Source organism: Cydia fagiglandana, chromosome 7 (genome assembly GCF_963556715.1).
Source record: "Cydia fagiglandana chromosome 7, ilCydFagi1.1, whole genome shotgun sequence".
Classification (NCBI taxonomy): Eukaryota; Metazoa; Arthropoda; class Insecta; order Lepidoptera; family Tortricidae; genus Cydia; species Cydia fagiglandana.
This window is the reverse complement of record NC_085938.1, coordinates 19,853,659-19,872,623: the sequence shown is the minus strand read 5'-3', so window position 1 is coordinate 19,872,623 and position 18,965 is coordinate 19,853,659. Positions and strand designations below refer to the sequence as shown.

The 18,965-nt window shown below is 36.5% G+C and overlaps 1 protein-coding gene across 3 annotated transcripts in view; it reads right to left on the bottom strand.

Moving 5' to 3' along the window:
• The window catches only part of LOC134666110 (uncharacterized), a 54,809-nt gene that overhangs the window by 22,558 nt on the left and 13,286 nt on the right, over positions 1 to 18,965 (bottom strand). The window lies entirely within an intron of this gene.

The following is an 18,965-nucleotide window of genomic DNA, read 5'->3' as shown; positions in this document are numbered from 1 at the left end:
GAAATGTGCCGTTTAGATCGCTAAGATTTTAATTCTATTTCTAGGAACCTGTGATATTGACCGCTTCTAAGGTTGCATTCCCGCACCCGAACGAGTATGGTATTTAGAATAAAATGTGTATAATTTAAGCGATGACGGTGTTGGCGAAACATTTTCTTAATTTCTTAGGTTTAATTTATGTTGCTGACACTCTTGGCATTTAAGATTAGTGTCGCTGAGAGCCACTCCTTTGAATAAATGATGTTTTTCCTATATTCATGTAATATAATATTTAGAGAAGATTTATTTGGTATCTAAAATGTCTAAAAATTTGGTGTTTGAGTGTCACCAATTTTATTTCGATTTATGATACGGAGCTTAAAAAAGACTGGCATACTCTAGATAATTAGCAATGTACGTCAGTCTTAGTAGCAACTATTTCATAAATCATACCTAAGGAAAATTTCGCAATTATATAATTAATTCCTACGAGTAACTACTTATATCAAAGTATTTAGAGCTGGTGTGGTTGTATTCTTAAGAGACATAATTTCCAATTTAAATTTCCCGAATTAAGGCATTGTAGCCTATTTATTCTTCACTCTGTTTCGAATAGACTCTTGCCTACTTAACTACGGGTATTCCACACACACGATTTATTGTTTTCCAAGTTCAAAGAAAGTAAATCAGAGCGTGCTCGGATGTTCCACCGTGTTCCGCCGACAACGAAAGTGACGCACGCGCACAATGCGGTTCTCACGCGACGAAAGCTTCTGACGTAATCGTGCGCATGCCCGTGCGCTCCTATTGGCCGAGTCCAGTTAGCCAGTGCTGTCACAACAATATCCGTTGTCAATATGGATTAAAGAATATATTAAAACAAATATATTTCTTTGTTAATCCGCGATGTATTGACGTGCTAGTCAATCAGTGCTAACCCATAATGCGCCTGGCGCATTAGCAAAGCGATGTTTCTGTTAGTCTAAAAGTAAAACTAAATTCTATTTATTATATGATTAATATTATCAATAGACTACGATAATAGAACCGGGCGTTATCGGCCTGTCCTTTATCATGTCTGTTATGTATCAAGTGTGAATTTATCTTCTCTGTTTTGTTTTTTAATGTGTACATAATTTCTTTGTTTTGCTGTTCTAATTATTTTATCTTATTTCTCTCTTATTGTCCTATGTATGTGTGTTTTATGGAATAAATGTCCTTCTTCTTCTTCTTCTTCTTAATGTACATTTTTTGCTCCTGAATGTTCATCATCATCATCATCATCATCATCATCATCATCATCTCAGGCATAAGACGTCCACTGCTGAACATAAACCTCCCCCTTATGGGGGGTGAATGTTCATTCAGTGTAAATTTTATCTGAAGTACTTATTTACCTTAAGGCATTGTTTAGTCAGCGTTCACGGTTTTAGCTTATAGTCGCCTAGACACGGTAGGCGTTGCGAATTATTAGGTGTTGTTACCGTAACTACGATGCGACAATAGAATTAAGATAATGTGAAAATACAACTTGTTATACGACAAATTGTGGTTTATGTGGCTTTACTCTTTGAGATTGTTATTATTGTGGGATGACAAGTAAAGGATCTTACTAATTAGCATATTTATGTAAATCTTATCAACAATAATAAAGCTTTGATATTTATATAGACAGGTTTTAAGCCTTAAAATTAATTTAAGTCTACTCGTATGACAACATTTAAACAAAAATAAAAGCGAATGACTATATATATAAAATCATAAGGTTTTAAAAGTTAATAATCGAATACTTTATATGTACCTTCATGTAAATAGTATTGTCTTCGATAACCGCGATAGTTACTCTGAATCATAATTCGTTAAAACAATTTTATTTCACACGTAGCTCTAGTTTGTTTAAATTATGGTATATTACATTAATACATTAATACATTTTTCATTCTTCTTTTCACTAAAAGATTGATATCTCTTATTCTATAAATGACACACTTGTCATTTATAGAATAAGAGATATCAATGTCTCTCAACTTCAAATTAGACAAAAACAAAGGAAAGCAAAAACCGCAATAGTTTATAGATAAAGACCAAAGACCTTGTTTCAATAGTTTGACGTTTTTAGGTCAGTAAGTGGACGGCGTCCGGTACAGTTCACATAAAGTAGTTTTTGTGCGAACTCGCCTTTCGTTTCATACCAACTGTTGGTTTTGCCGACACACCTGCTTTTGGACTAAATCGCTACCTGACTTCATATCCTTCTGAGTATTACGTGTGGGTTGTACTATTGCTTAAATCGGTGCTTTCTAAAATTAGTATTAATTATCATAGAGCTCCTTTGGTGCTAAAACGTGAATCTAACGAAAGCGCTAAAACGTATGTTTGTTTCTGTTATAACCAATGGAGACTGGAGATTCAGTGTTTCGCAATGCACCAGTCTAACCATGCAAGAGCATGTCTCTACGATGTCATGTCCGATCGGAAGTCCAATACATTAAGCATGTGGTATACTAGTTACACAACACTTGTGTAACATGCGACACTTTGGCATCTGCCGAAAATTTATCCACTTTCTAATCGGAATCTCTGGATAACTCAATAACAACACAGTCCGTAAGCAATCAGTCTAAAGAGTTATTTAACAGTTATTTGTATTCATTACGTCTTAATCACATTAGGTCATCGCCTTATTTTAACGAGGCGTTAAACGTTTGTGAATAAATGCATAGAAAAGTTGACGTTTGAGCCGGTTCGCTTAGCTGTCAACGTGTTGCGTCAATGTGGTAATCAGGAGCAGTGTACTGGACAGCATGCGAGCGGATAACATTTTCACCCCGTGTTGAGACAAGTTACCGAATCAGGTCGTGTAAGGGCGATGGAAGGCACGGTCACTTTCACCCGCGCTGGGAGAGCACGGCCTCTGACGACAACATTACGTAAACATCGTGACCCGGCTAGAGTTTTTCTTAAAAGGATCCAGTTTGAGCAACGTCCGCGTGGGCTTTCGGCAGTCCTTGCTGCTTGGATAATGATCATCGAGCACGCGTGATTACGAAGCGAATACAATTTTATAGCACGGCATTTGTAACTTTCAATGCCATACATTATTAATAACATTAGTTAAATTGGAACGGTTAGCGCAATATGTCACTACTTTCCTGGTTGCTCCAGTTAAATCCATTGCCATAATATAATCAGTGTAGTAAGTGTCCCGAGAGATCGCAACGTTGGCTAATAAAAGTAATAAATCAAAATGCTTGATGGAGTAATATTATGTAGTATACACGAGGGTATTAGATTACTAGGTATCATTATCTTAGGCATGAATGACAATTGACAAATGATTATAGTAAGGTCGTTGTTTTGGTTCAACTCTACCAGTTGCATTATGTTTGAACTAAATACCAAAGAATTTTAAAGCGTTTGAGAAGCGGAATTTATTGCATTCGTTTGGTACATCTTATAATCATTCATTGTTAGACTCTCTTACGTTCATCTTTGTCTTCCTGCTATACCACGTGTTATTTACCTGCTAATATGATGTGAATAACTCTGATGGTTTATATTAAATACCTTAAAAATGTGAATCTTTCAGGTAATCTAGACAGATTAACTTCAAGAAACGTAGCAATCGATCGGAAAATACCTTTAACCCTGTATGCGAAAAAAATATTAAGAATTTGTACTATCAAAAGCCGGATCTTGTTGTTTAGGATAACACAAAACATTTATATTCACATGAATGACGTAGCATACATAAACGTTTTTAATACTGCCATCTTCCTTATGAAGGTCAGTTCTAACACCTCATTATAAAGTTGAAACAATACAATTTATAACTTCATTCCTTGTCCAGTAATTAGTCGCCTTCAGTTTAATTACCGGGTGTCTTTTCCCGCGGTCATAACTGACATTGGATGATTGGTGTGATGTATGTGTTTATCATTAGTTATGTGTGACATTGAGGTAGACATTTCTCACTTTAAGAATACGGCCTTGCATCGCAGATGTGTGATTTAGGTGTGGTTTGATACTTATTGTGTGTTATCCTAGATAACCTTTAGTAAAACTCGCAAATATTTTAACCGATGACCACAATCATAGGTACAGTAGGTTGCGAATAGGTTCATTCATTTACGAATGAATTTATTTCTAACGTACGATAAAATACAACACCTATTGAGGGCATTTTTATGTTTTTAGTTCAAGAACTTTATTAGCCTAAGCAAATTAGAAAAATCTGCGGAAATAATTCGTGTAGTTTTGAAAATTGGTACAGGTATACCTTGTGGTGTCCAGATAAACATACTAAAAGTCCTCGAGGGTAGGGGGTGTGCTGGGGGTGTAGAGGGGGGTTGAAGGTACTTTTTTTCATATTTTTGCTCATATCTCGAATATCTGTACGAATAGCATTATAATTACTTAAGACAAAAGTTTTAACATAAAATTTACTACAAATTTGGTTATGTTTATTTTTACTCTGCGATCAATACTTTAGGGGCTACAGGCTGTTAAAGTTAAATAAGTAATAAAAAATAGACGGTTTAAGAAAACGTCGTTTTTTTGTAATTGTTCATCACAAATAAAAAAATTAGCTTAGAGTACGCAAGCTAAGCAACCTGCTGATAAAATATAAAAAAATAGGCCATATTCATGTCGGGCCATGCTCAGTGTAGGGTTCCGTAGTTACCCGTCTGTCAAAATAGACTATTTGCCATAACTCAAAAACAGCTGTACCGATTAGGTTCGCTATATTTTTACTTGAAAGTATTTACTAAGTTATGTTTTCACGATTTTTTTCATATTTTTTGGACCCATGGTTCAAAAGTTAGGGGAACTAAGGGGTAAATCACAACTTTTTTTCTTTCAGATCGATTAATTCCGAAAATATTAAGTTGATCAAAAAATGGTTCTCGAAGACCCGTATTCGTTTTAAAAGACCTATCCAACGACACCCCACACTATAGGGTGGAAGCGAAAAAAAATTTCATCCCCACTTTAATGTAGGGCAACCACCATAAAAAAAATTTTTTTTAGTTTTCATGTTTAAATTTGACACGAATATATAAATCAGTTACGCTGACAAAGTTGTAAAATATAAATTAGAAAAAATATTTTTTTAGGGTGGCTGCCGTACAGTCAACAGCAGATATACCTGAGCGGGCAAGGTGTCCAAGAAAACATATACACTTCAATCGTCACAAAAATAAAGACATCTAAGATGTCATTTTCACGTAGGCTTTCAGTTCATCACAAATACCTTAACTTCTGAGTTTTTCATTAACACATACACCCTTATTTAATCACAATGACAATAACGGTTAAAAAGTCAGTGGTAACTAAGCAATCAAATTCAAGCTGCTGTCATTAATACCTACACGCACTGCCAATCACGTACGTCAGCAGACAGGGTGCCACCAGTTGCTAAGCAGTTGTTATTTCAATGGTAACTAAGCATCAACATTTTATCTGTTTAACTTTAAAATAAATATTGTAGCACTACGAATTGACACCTCCTTTCTTAAAGAAGTATTTTATCGTTAAGTGTCAAACTTATACAATAAATAAGTAGGTTCTACTAGACTGATCGGTTTTTTTATTTTAACTGTCATATGCAGCTGTTCTTCCAAACCGTTGATCATATTATATACCTATGTTAATATATTTATTTAGCCCAATTATTGTAGTAAAATATACTATACAGGGTGGCCCATTTAGATCGGCCAGTATGGGAAAATCTGATACTATACGATATACACCGATCTCTTTTTAGGAATCATGTCATCGATTTTAGTAACACGAAAAACTGCATTCATACATTTAAAAAAATGTGTACTCAGCTCGGGAATCGAACCCCGAACGTTTTGAAAAATAAAACTAAGACTATTTCTATTTAGATATCGATTGTGTAGGTCTAGGGTTTGCACGACGGATCCGAAATGTATGGGAAGATCCGCGGATCCGGATCCAGATCCGGATAATTTCATACATTTCGGATCCGGATTGCAAACCCTATGTAGGTCTTAAGCAATAAATGTTACTATGAAACATGATGTCTGAAATTAATAAAATGCATTGTTTTCATATCCTTTAATTTAATTTAGTCAGTTTTCGAAGAGACCAGCATTTTTAGGGTTCCGTACCCAAAGGGTAAAACGGGACCCTATTACTAAGACTCTGCTGTCCGTCCGTCTGTCCATCCATCCGTCCGTCCGTCCGTCTATGACAGGCTGTATCTCAGGAACCGTGATAGCTAGACAGTTAAAATTTTCACAAATGATGTATTTCTGTTGACGATATTATAAGTAACAAGAAATACTAAAAACAGAATAAAATAAAGATTTAAGTGGGGCTCCCATACAACAAACGTGATTTTTGAGTAGTAAATATCAAATGGCATTCCGCACAGGAGTAATCTAAGTAACGCCCACTGCGGGTTCAAACCTACAACGTCCTGATAGAAAGTCGTACATACGCTACATGTGACATTATCTTCAAAAATTATATAAACTAATGCGAAATTAACATAAAACCAGAAGACACAAATTAATAATAGAAATGAAACCCAAAAAAAAACAAAAAGCTGTAATCTCTAGGTGCGTACGACTGAGATTTGAACCCGCGGTCTCTGCTTTGAAAAGCAAACGCCTGTTACTGAGACCACGACGTGCCTTGACAATTGGCTCTAAATTCGGCTTCAGTTAGCTTTTGCTATGTGTCATTCGTCTTGACGATTCTGTTAAAAGAAATAGTTTGCAGTAAGTTGACCGAGAGGCTCCTGTCAAATGGTTGAAGGGCAAAACGTGAGATTGATGTATGTGATGACAAGACTGTACTGCTTTCGATGATTGTCAAAACGCTTTACCTGAAATTAGCATGGCTATCTTTTATTCAATATTCGATCATACTTGTATGCTTTAAAGTCTATTTTTCCATATTGTTCAGTTATATTTGACACGTTGACCGCTTAGATACCATTGGTTTTTTGACAGCTAAGGTATCAATGACTTGTTGTAAGTGTAGAAATTAATGAATAGCGACTGTTAACATATTTGTGACACGTTGAGCGCTCACAAGTAAATACTACCATGACAGTCAAGAACTTTTTGACAGTTTAAACGTTTACCTCTCTTTGAGCACCTGGAGTGTATAGCGACTTCTGCTGCTGACTGTACATTAAAAAAGGGATGAAATTTTTTTTCGCTTCCACCCTATAGTGTGGGGTGTCGTTGGATAGGTCTTTTAAAACGAATACGGGTCTTCGAGAACCATTTTTTGATCTGCTTAATATTTTCGGGAATAATCGATCTGAAAGAAAAAAAGTTGTGTTTTCCACTTTAGTTCCCCTAACATTTGAACCATGGGTCCAAAAAATATGAAAAAAATCGTGAAAGTAAAGCTTAGTAAAGACTTTCAGAGAAAAATATAGCGAACCTAATCGATTAAGCAGTTTTTGAGTTTTTGCAAATAGTCTATTTTGACGGACGGGTAACTACGGAACCCTACACTGAGCATGACCCGACATGGTCTTGGCCGGTTTTTTTATATTTTATCAGCAGGTCATTCAGCTTGCTCATTTTCAATTAAAATTTTTATTTATGATGAACAATTATGAAAATACGACGTTTTTTTAAACCGTCTATTTTTTATCTCTTATTTAACTTTAACAGCCTGTAGCTCCTAAAGTATTGATCGCAGAGTTAAAATAAACATAACCAAATTTGTAGTAAATTTTATGTTAAAACTTTTGTCCGAAGTAATTATAATACAATTCGTACACATTTTCGAGATATGAGCAAAAATATGAAAAAAGGTACCTTCAACCCCCCCTTTACACCCCAGCACACCCCCTACCCTCGAGGACTTTTAGTATGTTTATCTAGACACCACAAGGTATGCCTGTACCAATTTTCAAAACTACACGAATTATTTCCGCAGCTTGCCCAAATTCGGCTTAATTTGACGTGGCTATATACAGGGTGATTCATGAGACGTGAGCAGGACTAATCCTGCACACTCAGTAACTGATAATTGATCGATCACCGTCGTATTTAGGTGAAACAACCACACTTTTTCCTATTTTTTAACTTTTTGGTGAGGGCAAATTTAATTCTCTACAATCATGGTCACCCTACAAGACCTAATTAATAAACATAAAACCTCTTTAACCGTAATGACAGCATTATGATTACGAAGAAAATAAACTGTCAAACTTGAGTGAGATACGAGTTTTCAAAAGTAACCAGACCGTGATGACATTCAATTTGACACAGAAAATCGGTAGATTAGTATTCTAATTGTAGGGTGACCATGCATGTCGTAAATAAATTAATAACTTTTTTTTTCGACACGACTAGAAAATTAACGTTAACCTCACTAATACTGATACGAAACAGCTGCTTATAATTTACGAAATGCGCAGTGTTAGTCCTGCTCACGTCTCCTGAATCATCCTGTATATTTCGGTATACGGATTGAAGTATTACTGAATCGCAATTAAAAAGGGATTGAGATAGCTGTCAATCCATATTGATTTAGACGTAAGTGTATGGAAATCTGTCATTTCTAATCCCTTTCTGATCGCGGCATGATAATATTAATAGACAAGGAATTAAAAAGAAACCTTTAACTCTTTACAGGGATTTACATTTTATTTAAGCATTTGATTTCAAACCTAACATGTTTATGTCCGGATATATTACGCTTATAATATTAAAATTGTTGAAAGAAATGTCTTAACTTGTTTATTCTTATAATCGAAATAAAATATTGACATAATTTATGTAATAATTACGTAATTAGCGTCACATGCTTACACATCATGTGTCTGACATTTAGGTACCTTCTGTTCGAACGAGTTGGTGATAGGAAGGAAGGCTTCTCACGGAGGCCGGAACTTCCTCATTCTAATCAGTAACATGGACAACATTTTAATTAAAAGATAAGATAAGGCATTGACAGCTTCAAGCATGTTTGTTATGTAACTATTGCCCACTTGATACACCCATCAAGTGGGCAAGCATAGTTAATTACATGGCGATGATTAACTTTGTCGGTATTTGTTTGTTTTTTGGCGGATTAAGTGAATCATCAATGTATTTAGCACGTAACAAAAACACGTTGTTAAACACGTAGATATGACATTGTACTAATCGGTTATTTCCTTTTTATACTTCTTAATTGTATATGATATAGAGGAATTTTGCCGTGTGGTGGCCGGCTTTAGAATAGTTTCAACCCTCACATAGGATAAGGGCGAGGACTAAGTCCACAAACGAAGCAATAAGCTGTTTCGTCAAAGATTGGCCTCTTAGTATTGGCTTGCAATCCATCCAGGAGAAGGATACTCCAAAATTAAAACCCGGAATGGAGTTAACGTAAGGCGTGAGTAGGGTCCAACCTAAAATAAGCGGCAGATTCCTGCAGCAGACCTGATGTCTCCACACGTATCGGCTCTCCTTTCCTGTGGGATATGACAGTGAAGCCGAGAGGGTAATGCAGGTGCTGGACATCCCTGCGTTTCCTTAATTCCATTCCGGGCGGTGTAATGTATGTTACACCATAAATTGTCTGCAATAGACGCAAAGGCCAATGATGATGATATAGAAATGTGTTTTAAAGTCTTAACTTGCAAAAAACTTCACGCAGACTAAATCAATTGACACCATATTGTGGTCTTACCAATTATGTCAAGAGGGCCAGTTGAGTACAGTGCTCTTATGACGTAAGTATTGTGTAATGCACTTTTCAATGTCATAGTGTTCACTTGAATTGTTCAAAAGTGTTTTGTTTCAATGTGTATGAATCACTGTGTTATGCTATATTGTTATGTATCATATCAGCGTGTAGGTATATTCGGGGGCGCAGCTAAATTACGTCTGTCATGTTTGGATCCAAACGTGGGTACTTCTGGGACCTTGCATACAAAATTAATCCATTGTGAGCGATCCTTGGTTAGGCGTTTGCCAGATATATCAGGTACAGCGAAGGTCGACTATTATTTTATGTACTTATATTTTTTCCGTGTAAGGTGTCGGGATTAAATTTTAATTAGCCGTGAGCTTTAGTCGCGAGGCAAAACATCGGCACAAAAAAGGTCGTCATGTTTAATAATGGTTGGTTAATTACGTGAGTTTGATTTATTATTATGGTTGTTGTGCACTCGCGATTTAGATCCGTTTTTCCGTTTTATGTATCAAGCGACCCTTTTTCAGGGGTCGATTTTATAAAGCTGCAAGTATCTCAAGCTTTTAGTTTTCGTCACTTTTAGCTTAGTGCCCTTCTTCACAATGTGACTCTACTTTTATCCACTTTTTCCCTTGTCTGAAAATTCTTGTTCTCCTATAGCTTTCGTGTAAATCAGTAGCGGTACGTTGACGTTTTGACTTTATTTGATCAGTCCATCTTACTTGTACATGATGTGCCGTCGGAAAGTTTTTCTCTCTTCTCGGATAATTCTCATATTTTTTTATAAGAATTAATCGAAATCGTCTATTGCCAAAATGAAAGTTTTATTTGTTCCCATCTTTCTGTAGTCCATCTCAGTGGTGTTTTGCGCTGTGCTTTGATACCTTCGACTTGACTCTGTATTATTGGATACTATTCACACTATTGATTTGCATCTTCGTCACATTATGTCCAAAGTAATTTAGAATACAAGTTTGTACTAAGATCGACAGTCTCCGACAGCAAAATGTTGGTATTTACTTTAATACCTAATTTCGACTAGACGATGACATGACATGCAGTCACGGTAGTGGGATATCGCGTGCCTCATCAGATGCGGCAGTGCCCACCTTGACTCCTTTTGTAATACCTTTGTTTAAACATGCAATGTTATTACTCGTATTGTGATATACGCAAAGAGCCTTATATGGCTTGCCGATTATAATTATAATCGGTTGATTATAGCAGCTGCGTTAACGACATGTATTAGCTAGGTATTGAGGTCAAATTATAGCTTAAACATTGTCATGTTACTCGCTCAAGGTAGTTGCTATGCTATGGGGAGTTTCATCTTCATTTAAGAAGATAATTTTGTTGATGTCAGTAAGTACATAGTTGTACATTTTTTGTACAATTCATTTAATTTTCTACTTGTCTTATATGTTAAATAAAAATACGGACATTGCAAAATTAAGAACGTTAGTTCGTATCTGTACTTATGTACTATTCATACCTATGTTGGACAAATAAACGATTTTGTATTTTTGTATTTTTTGTTAGTGTTTAGACTGCACCAGTAGCATTGTTGTCGACTACACTGCTAGAAAATGTCAAAAATGAATTCATCAATTTTGATTTGATTTTTCGCTACCCAAAATATTCGTAACATACCTAATGCCAAGAAAAGCGTATTAGGTATTGTATAATTCTACTAAATTTTGTGTAAATAATCACTTACAATTTTAAGTTCACGAAAGGAGTAAAATTGAAGCCTCTGACCTTGTGTGTATCTAACTTTATCATTATCACAGATATTTACTCAAATTAGGGTGAAGTGGATTAATTGGTATAATTTACCTATCACGCTTTCACAATCAATTAAAATGATTACATAATGCCAATTTAGTCTCTGCCAAACATGGAATTGGAATGTTAATGCCAACCTCAAAAAACTAACTGGATACGATAATAAATGTACTTTAGTTTCATTTGGAAGGCGACTGCGTTGCGGTCGCTGCTGCTTTACTGCCGCGATTAGAATGTTCAATCCATGACACATTTCATCAAGAATTGTCGTCTACGCTGCTTTTGATGCTGCCTTTTTTTTTTTCCTTTTTTGTTTTATGAAATAGGAGGCAAACGAGCAGACGGATCACCTGATGGTAAGCGATTACCGCCGCCCATGGACACCCGCAACACCAGAAAGGTTGCAAGCGCATTGCCGGCCTTTAAGATGGGAGTACGCTCTTTTATTTTTTGTTCCTGAACCTTTTCTTATAGTTTACATTTACCAAAAGTACCTACATTAGATGTACTACGTATTGTACCTGTGTGAAGTAGGTGGCCTCGGCAACTGCGAGCGAGCCCCAAAGTTGTCAAACGTTAGCGTCGATTTGCGGGTGCACGCATAAGCATTAATACAGATTGGTCTAAGTCAAAAACCTACGTTACTAGTTGTTTTAAATGAAGGTATATAATGTGTTTGTGGAAAAATTATTGCATTGAGCTCAATGCGTTGAGCTTTCCTAGCAAGCTACCTACCTACAAAACCTACCTACACCCAGAGTCTAAGTTACATGTATTTAATAGGAAAGATACAAAATTTCGAAAGAAACAACATGAATCTTTCGCCATTTTCATCTCTAACCCAGACATACAAAAAAAAAACATTTTAACCGAGCGGATGTTCTTCTCTGGTCGCATTTTTCAACCGATTCTCGTGAAATTTGGTGAGCAGAGTAGGTTCGATTGAATTACGTAGATTTTTTTGTCGAGTCACTCCTCGATTCAAACTTTAAGATACGTCAATTAATAGATCTAGAAACGATATGGATTAGATGTGTCAGTGTCAAAAGTGGCATTTATGTTTGAAGAAACGTCACATTTTGAACGGACATATCTAATCCCTATCGTTTCTAGATCTATTTACTGACGCATCTTAAAGTTCGAATCGGGATGTCAGTTTTTGTGATATTGTCAAAACTACTAAGGGTAGAGCCAAGCGGATCCGCGAGGGCTACAACTGCTCTGCCGGCATAGCCAAGGTTACAATCGCTATCGCTTCGACAACGGAAAGCATTATGTCTCTCTATACTCTTCTATATTAGCGCGACAGTGACCGTTGCGTTTCGATAGCTACGGAGCGTAAGCGATTGGCATCTTGGCTACGCGACCTGAGCCACTAGTTTACCAACACGCCGCTAACGCCTACGCCTTGCGCCCCGTGGCTCAGATCGCGCGGCCTTGACCGACATTAGCGGTCATAGTCATCGCTTTCAATTTATATAGGGACGACAACTCGGTTTCAAGTGCAAGTTTAGACACGGCTGATTGCTAGTGCGTTACCGATGCGCTCATTAAGGTCACATTTGAATAGCGACTGCAACGCATTACTGTTGTACCTAGCGTTGACGCCCGCGATGTCTCGATCAATTTATATAGTGACGTCATCAAGAATAGATGTTTCCCGCCGTTTATTGCCGGTCCCATATTGGGATGCCCTCTTCCGATTGAAGGGGGATTTAAATCTTCTCGAGGCAGAGGTGTAGGGTTGGAGCCGTGTTGTGGGGACGATGTCACAGTCAATTTATTTAGGGACGAAATCAAGTGCATGTTTAGATATTTACCGATGCGCCTGTTGATAAATGATGTCATTATGCTATCATTCACGCGTGCATTCCGCTCGTACTTTCTCGTACAGGTATTGGTGCCTAGAATACCTTATGACTTTTATATCATTTCACATATTTATAATATGACAGCTAAATGTTGCAATCCGCTAACAATGCAAAAACCGAAAGTGCAATTGTTGAACGTATAAGTTTCTTAATTGTTAGGTATAAAACATTGCGCGGCCCTGAAATGTAATGCAATTTGGTGCAATGCGCGTTTCACTCGACATTGTTTTTGTATGGTAATTAGCCATAACAGCCATAGGTTTACGCATTGACCTTGTACTTGTACTTGTTCTATTTTATATACTATTAAGAAATTAAAAACTGTTCTTTCGATTATTTCTAGAAACGCAATTGACATGTAAGTTGTGTATGAAACGTAAATTAACTCATTACTCTAAAATTTTGCTAAAGTAAGGACGCTAAGCACTACGGATTTCGTACATTGTTCCTGTCTCGCTGTACGCGAGTAGTTATATTGCTATTTCGCTCGCACAGTGTCATTGATCCCCGGCATCATGAGCGGGACAGCAATACAATTATGCGCGTGCGATAATTATCTTTATAAGAAAAGGTAAGTCAATGTGCGAAATTTTACGTGCTTAGCGTCTGTACTTTAGATTAGACGATAGACATTAGAATCAAAATGTTCCCATTTTTTTACTAAATTATCTAAGTTCCTGGCCCTGTCCAAGTGGCATGAAAGAGGGGTCTAATTTACCCAGCTGTGGGATACTCGTATAAGCTAGTAAAAAACTAAGTCCCAATATTTTTCTCTTCTCGGCCCTAAGCGACATTTTTACAAAAATATGTTTTACATATAGAAAACTTATAGGTCTACATTATGAGAAATTCTAGCTGTTAGCTTATTTACGTACATGTTTTATGGGTAAGACTGTTTGTTTCTAAGTCATCATCATCATCATCATCTCAGCCATAAGACGTCCACTGCTGAACATAGGCCTCCCCCTTATGGGGCCAAGCGTGGCGATTATGGCATTATGAATGCCATAATCGCCACGCTTGGCAGGCGGGTTGGCGATCGCAGTCGAGTACACCGAATTTGAGGGACGCTGCTGCCCGTCCACCGGTGGTCTTGGACGTAGTTTAAGGACATACCCGGGTCCAAGTCCCGGGTTTCTAAGTAATAAAGACAAAAAAAATGCTATCTGATACAATGTACTTATCCAGTCGTCCCGTCATTTCAAATGATCATGTTACCTAAGCCTAATAAAGTCAAAAGCGTCAGTACATATAATATAATGTGTTTAGTAAAAAAGCTAATTGTATCGGGTCGGTTGAGCAAGATAAGAGCAAGTACCTGTATCAGCTATTACATCACAAAACAGCTTTTGAATCGGCACTTAGCAGAACTTGTTTTTGAACCCAATTCTGATAGTATAAGCTGGTATAAGTATCGTAACAAGTAATATATACAGTGTGTTACTGACCATCGGGCTTTAAATCCAGGGCTCGATTTTACTCGCTAAACTGAGTTACTTTTATTATGACACCAACCCCGAAATCCCGAATTTTTTTTTACGTTTTCATACATTTTGTCTGATCAGATGTAGACATTTTTTATAGAAAACCCGAAAAAAAAATTTCCCCGATTTTAGGGTTGGTCCCATAGTATGTGAACACGCACTCTAACGCCTTGACATTGAAGGGGTATTCTGATATTTCTGAGCACCTTGGCCGCTCCGATATATTTGATGGCGACTGTAATAGTACATTGCAGAAGACTCATTATTAGGTACTCGGACTTAAATCAACATCTCACAAAATAAACATTTCATTCAAATAAGGCCCACATTGCTATTTCTAAACTAAGAGAACGTTATAAGTACCTAGTTAAGGTTTTCTTAAATAGGTATACCTATATTTTTATCTCATGCTAGAACTTGTATAATTACACAGGCGTAACCGCTTAAAACTTTGTATATTAGAAGACCAAAGAGAAATCTGATCATAAACATCTTGCACAAAAATCGTGATTTTGCAAGTGGGCTGATTTAATAGTTACCCGCGGTAAAATCGAGTTAGAACTAAATTAGTGGGTGTACGAGAATACGAGTACCAGTGGTCAGCGTGAGAGTGGCGGTTGCACCGGGGAGCCTACGCTTAGGGTTGCCACTCTTCGTGTGAAGGGATCTTTATTAAAACTATTTTTTGTCAATACTTTGCCACTTCTAGCCCTCGGGGTGTAGCTCTCAGGAGATCTTCCTCAGTGCACATAGTTGAGCACAAAGAACACTGCCTCAAGTGTATTGATATTTGGGGGACTCCACACTTTCAGAATGTATCACCTTGTGGTCCGATTCCCCATTTCAGGTTATCTTCTAACCGACAAACTCCCGCCCTAAGTCAGTTAACTTAAGAGAGAAGCATTATAGCACGTGATCGTCCATACAAAAGGAGAAAACGTTTTTCCACTCCTAAATATTTTCCATTCTTCATAATTTTTAGTATGCTATTGACACAATGAATATTAGGTTTATAGGTTTTCCTTTTTACAAAATATGCCATACAAAACAATATTTCTGTTAAAAAAAGTGAAACCTATAAACCTACAATATATTATGCTGAAGAGATCGACATCAAAATCAAAGTGATAAGTTAAGATTTAGTTTATGGCAAACGGTTTCTCTCGAAATGAAAATTATATGAAGAAAGTTACTTTTGTCAGTAGCTAAGCTTCCCTCTTAAGAGCTTCCCATAATTTTAAAAGAAAGAATAAGTAAGACCTTTTCTTAAATGCGTTTGTCCCAACAACTATTTTTACCAAAGAACTTCAAGGTTGACAGTCATAATCTTGATTGCGATCGCATGTGGCAGCCCTACGGTGCGGTCGCAAGTTACGCAAGCATTAATAAGTAGCTCTAAACTCGCTCCACATTCGCTCTTTGTCTCAGCATCGAGAGCCATTGGCATTCCATCGGTCACAAAATCCTCCACCTCTTTATAAACTGTTATTTGGACGACCGGTTTGGCCTAGTGGGTATAAACCCTGCCTGTGAAGCCGACGGTTCGAATTCCAGTAAGGGTATGTATTTGTGTGATGAACACAAATATTTGTTCCCGAGTCATGGGTGTTTTCTATGTATATAAGTATGTATTTATCTATAACATAAGTAAAATATGTATATCGTCGCCTAGCAGCCATAGTAAAAACTTTGCTTAGTTTGAGGCTAGCTAGGTTGATCTGTGAAAGGTGTCCCGAGATATTTATTTATTATTTATTTAATTATATTGTCTTTCTAAAGGTACGTCAATTCATAAATGTTTTCATTCATTCATTCATTCATTCAATTCTTGGGATAAGTTGTCAAGCGGTTCCCAAGCTCCCAATGAGGCGTGGCAAAATGCCGGGATAACGCGAGGAAGAAGAAGATAGTATCTATGAGACATCATGGGTACGTTACAGTGATGAAATCTCTATACAATACCTATATAACTTTAAAACGCAAAATTTTGCAAAATTGTGCTGAGATGACATCTGTCACCGCGCCCATGCTGTTTGAAAAATACTAAAAGTACCTTTTATTTCTAAGAATTTTCATCAAAAAATTGGCTTCATGTATTGCGTTACGTGAGCCACCCACACAGGTTTGATATGAGTTGACTTCCTAATTCATTAAATCATTACCAATAATGTAATCGACACAGAAATCGATACTTTTAATCAATATTTTGCATAACGTTGGTATCTAAGTATTAATTTACACATTTTACATGTTCTTTCGATTATGAATTTGAGACAGAAACAGTATAGGCAACGACAAACGGTCATGTTTATGTAAAGTAAATAACCTCTAGCCTAGCCGCCTGGAGGTACATATACAAAAATTCATTGTATCTATTATGACCAACCAATACTAAATTTGTAACTCATAGTGAGCTACAGTGAAAAGTAGACTAGGTTACATCTTTGTCAACTTTTCTGCAGGGATAATAAAGCATCTGATAACTTAGCTGATTGTTCATTAAATATAGACCTGATTTAATTTTTGATTTTGACCGTAGTTATAATATTGTCATCATTGTTTTCGAAATTAAGTGCCAAATGAATACATTTTAGGAAAAAAAAGCATTTATGTGCGATTTGTATTCAAATCTGTATCACGACTTTGTGATAATGCTCAGAGATCACGAGCAGTGCAATGTGCAATCTTCAGAATTATACACGCCAATAGTCTATTTTCAAATAATAAATCTGTTTCTTGAGGAGTTGAGGCATTTATTTCTGGACTCACATTGGTAGACAGGTTATCACAAAAGTAGCAAAACCAATGCTGTAATATTAATCAAATCAATGGCTAGGCCTATAATGACTTTCTTACACTCCTATTCATTTTTTTTTATTACAGGAAAGACAAGTTCTTTTTAAAGCGTCTGACAATGGTACTGATTATCTGTTAATTATATCGGTGGCTAATAATTCTCACTGTTAACAATCTCGCAAGAATGCGTATTGTGTGTTTTTGTGCGGCCGTACTTCCGAGCAAGACTAAGAGCAAACGGTGCAGTAATGTGGCTGGTATGAAAAAAGCTTAAGTGATAGATCTATCTACCTCTTATCTCTTATAGTACAGATAAGAGGTAGATAGAAAATCCCGATGATTCACTAAATAATATTTATAAGTATTGTATTAAAATACAAGAATAAAAAAAAATGACGCAATTTTTTGTTGTACTTATTTATACTCAGTAAATAAAAAGATAATACAAAAGACATCAACGCACTTCTTATTGGTAGCGCATTGATGTCTTTTGTTCAATCCTTTAGCGACACGTGATTGGTCAAATTCATTACAGATGACTTAACTGAAATATTAACTACGAGATTACGAGTAGATGGTCAAGCAATCTTGTCAGTAGAAAAAGGCGCGAAATTTAATTTTTTCAAAACAATTACATTTTTCAAATTTGTCGCCTTTTGTCTGCTGTCAAGATATGCTTGACCAACTATAAGTATGCGATTAAATACAGTTGGGTATGCGAAGTCTTAATTCAACAATTAAAGTCCACGAATAGAAAAAATATATCATGGCACATACGCCTTATTTTATATTCACTGAAATACCTTGTCTGTTGGCTTACGTAGGTACGGACTAATAAACTAAAGCCATGGTTGTTACCTTGTTGTTTTTCCACGGAACGGCGGCGCGGGCTCATAGTTCTTGTCGCTATTGTTAGCCGTAGGCGATGCACGTAATAACTGATTTGCGTTTATTTTAGGCGTGTAACATGAAAAATGATTTCCTTTGGCATATATTCTGTGTAAAACTTAGTTTTGCTCTCCTTGTAAACATAATCAAATACCTACCTAAAAGGTGCCTACTTAAATTTATTTCAGGGGTTAAATGTTTAAATGCGGGGCACAAATTTCGCAAGTTATGTCACTTATGTTGATATCGAATTGAAGTCTTATTTTCTGTGCGTGCTGTTCCTAAATGTGCCTGCGCGTCCATATTGATATTAAGTAACATATTTTATATATTGTTTTGATAATAGTATTCTTCTATTGCTTATTTATAGTTGGTACAATTTGGGTGTAAATATACGGCATATGCTTACAAGTATTCTAAGGTGCAATCATCGGGGCGTCCGACACCCCATTTTCTATAATAAATGATCGGTGATCAGGTG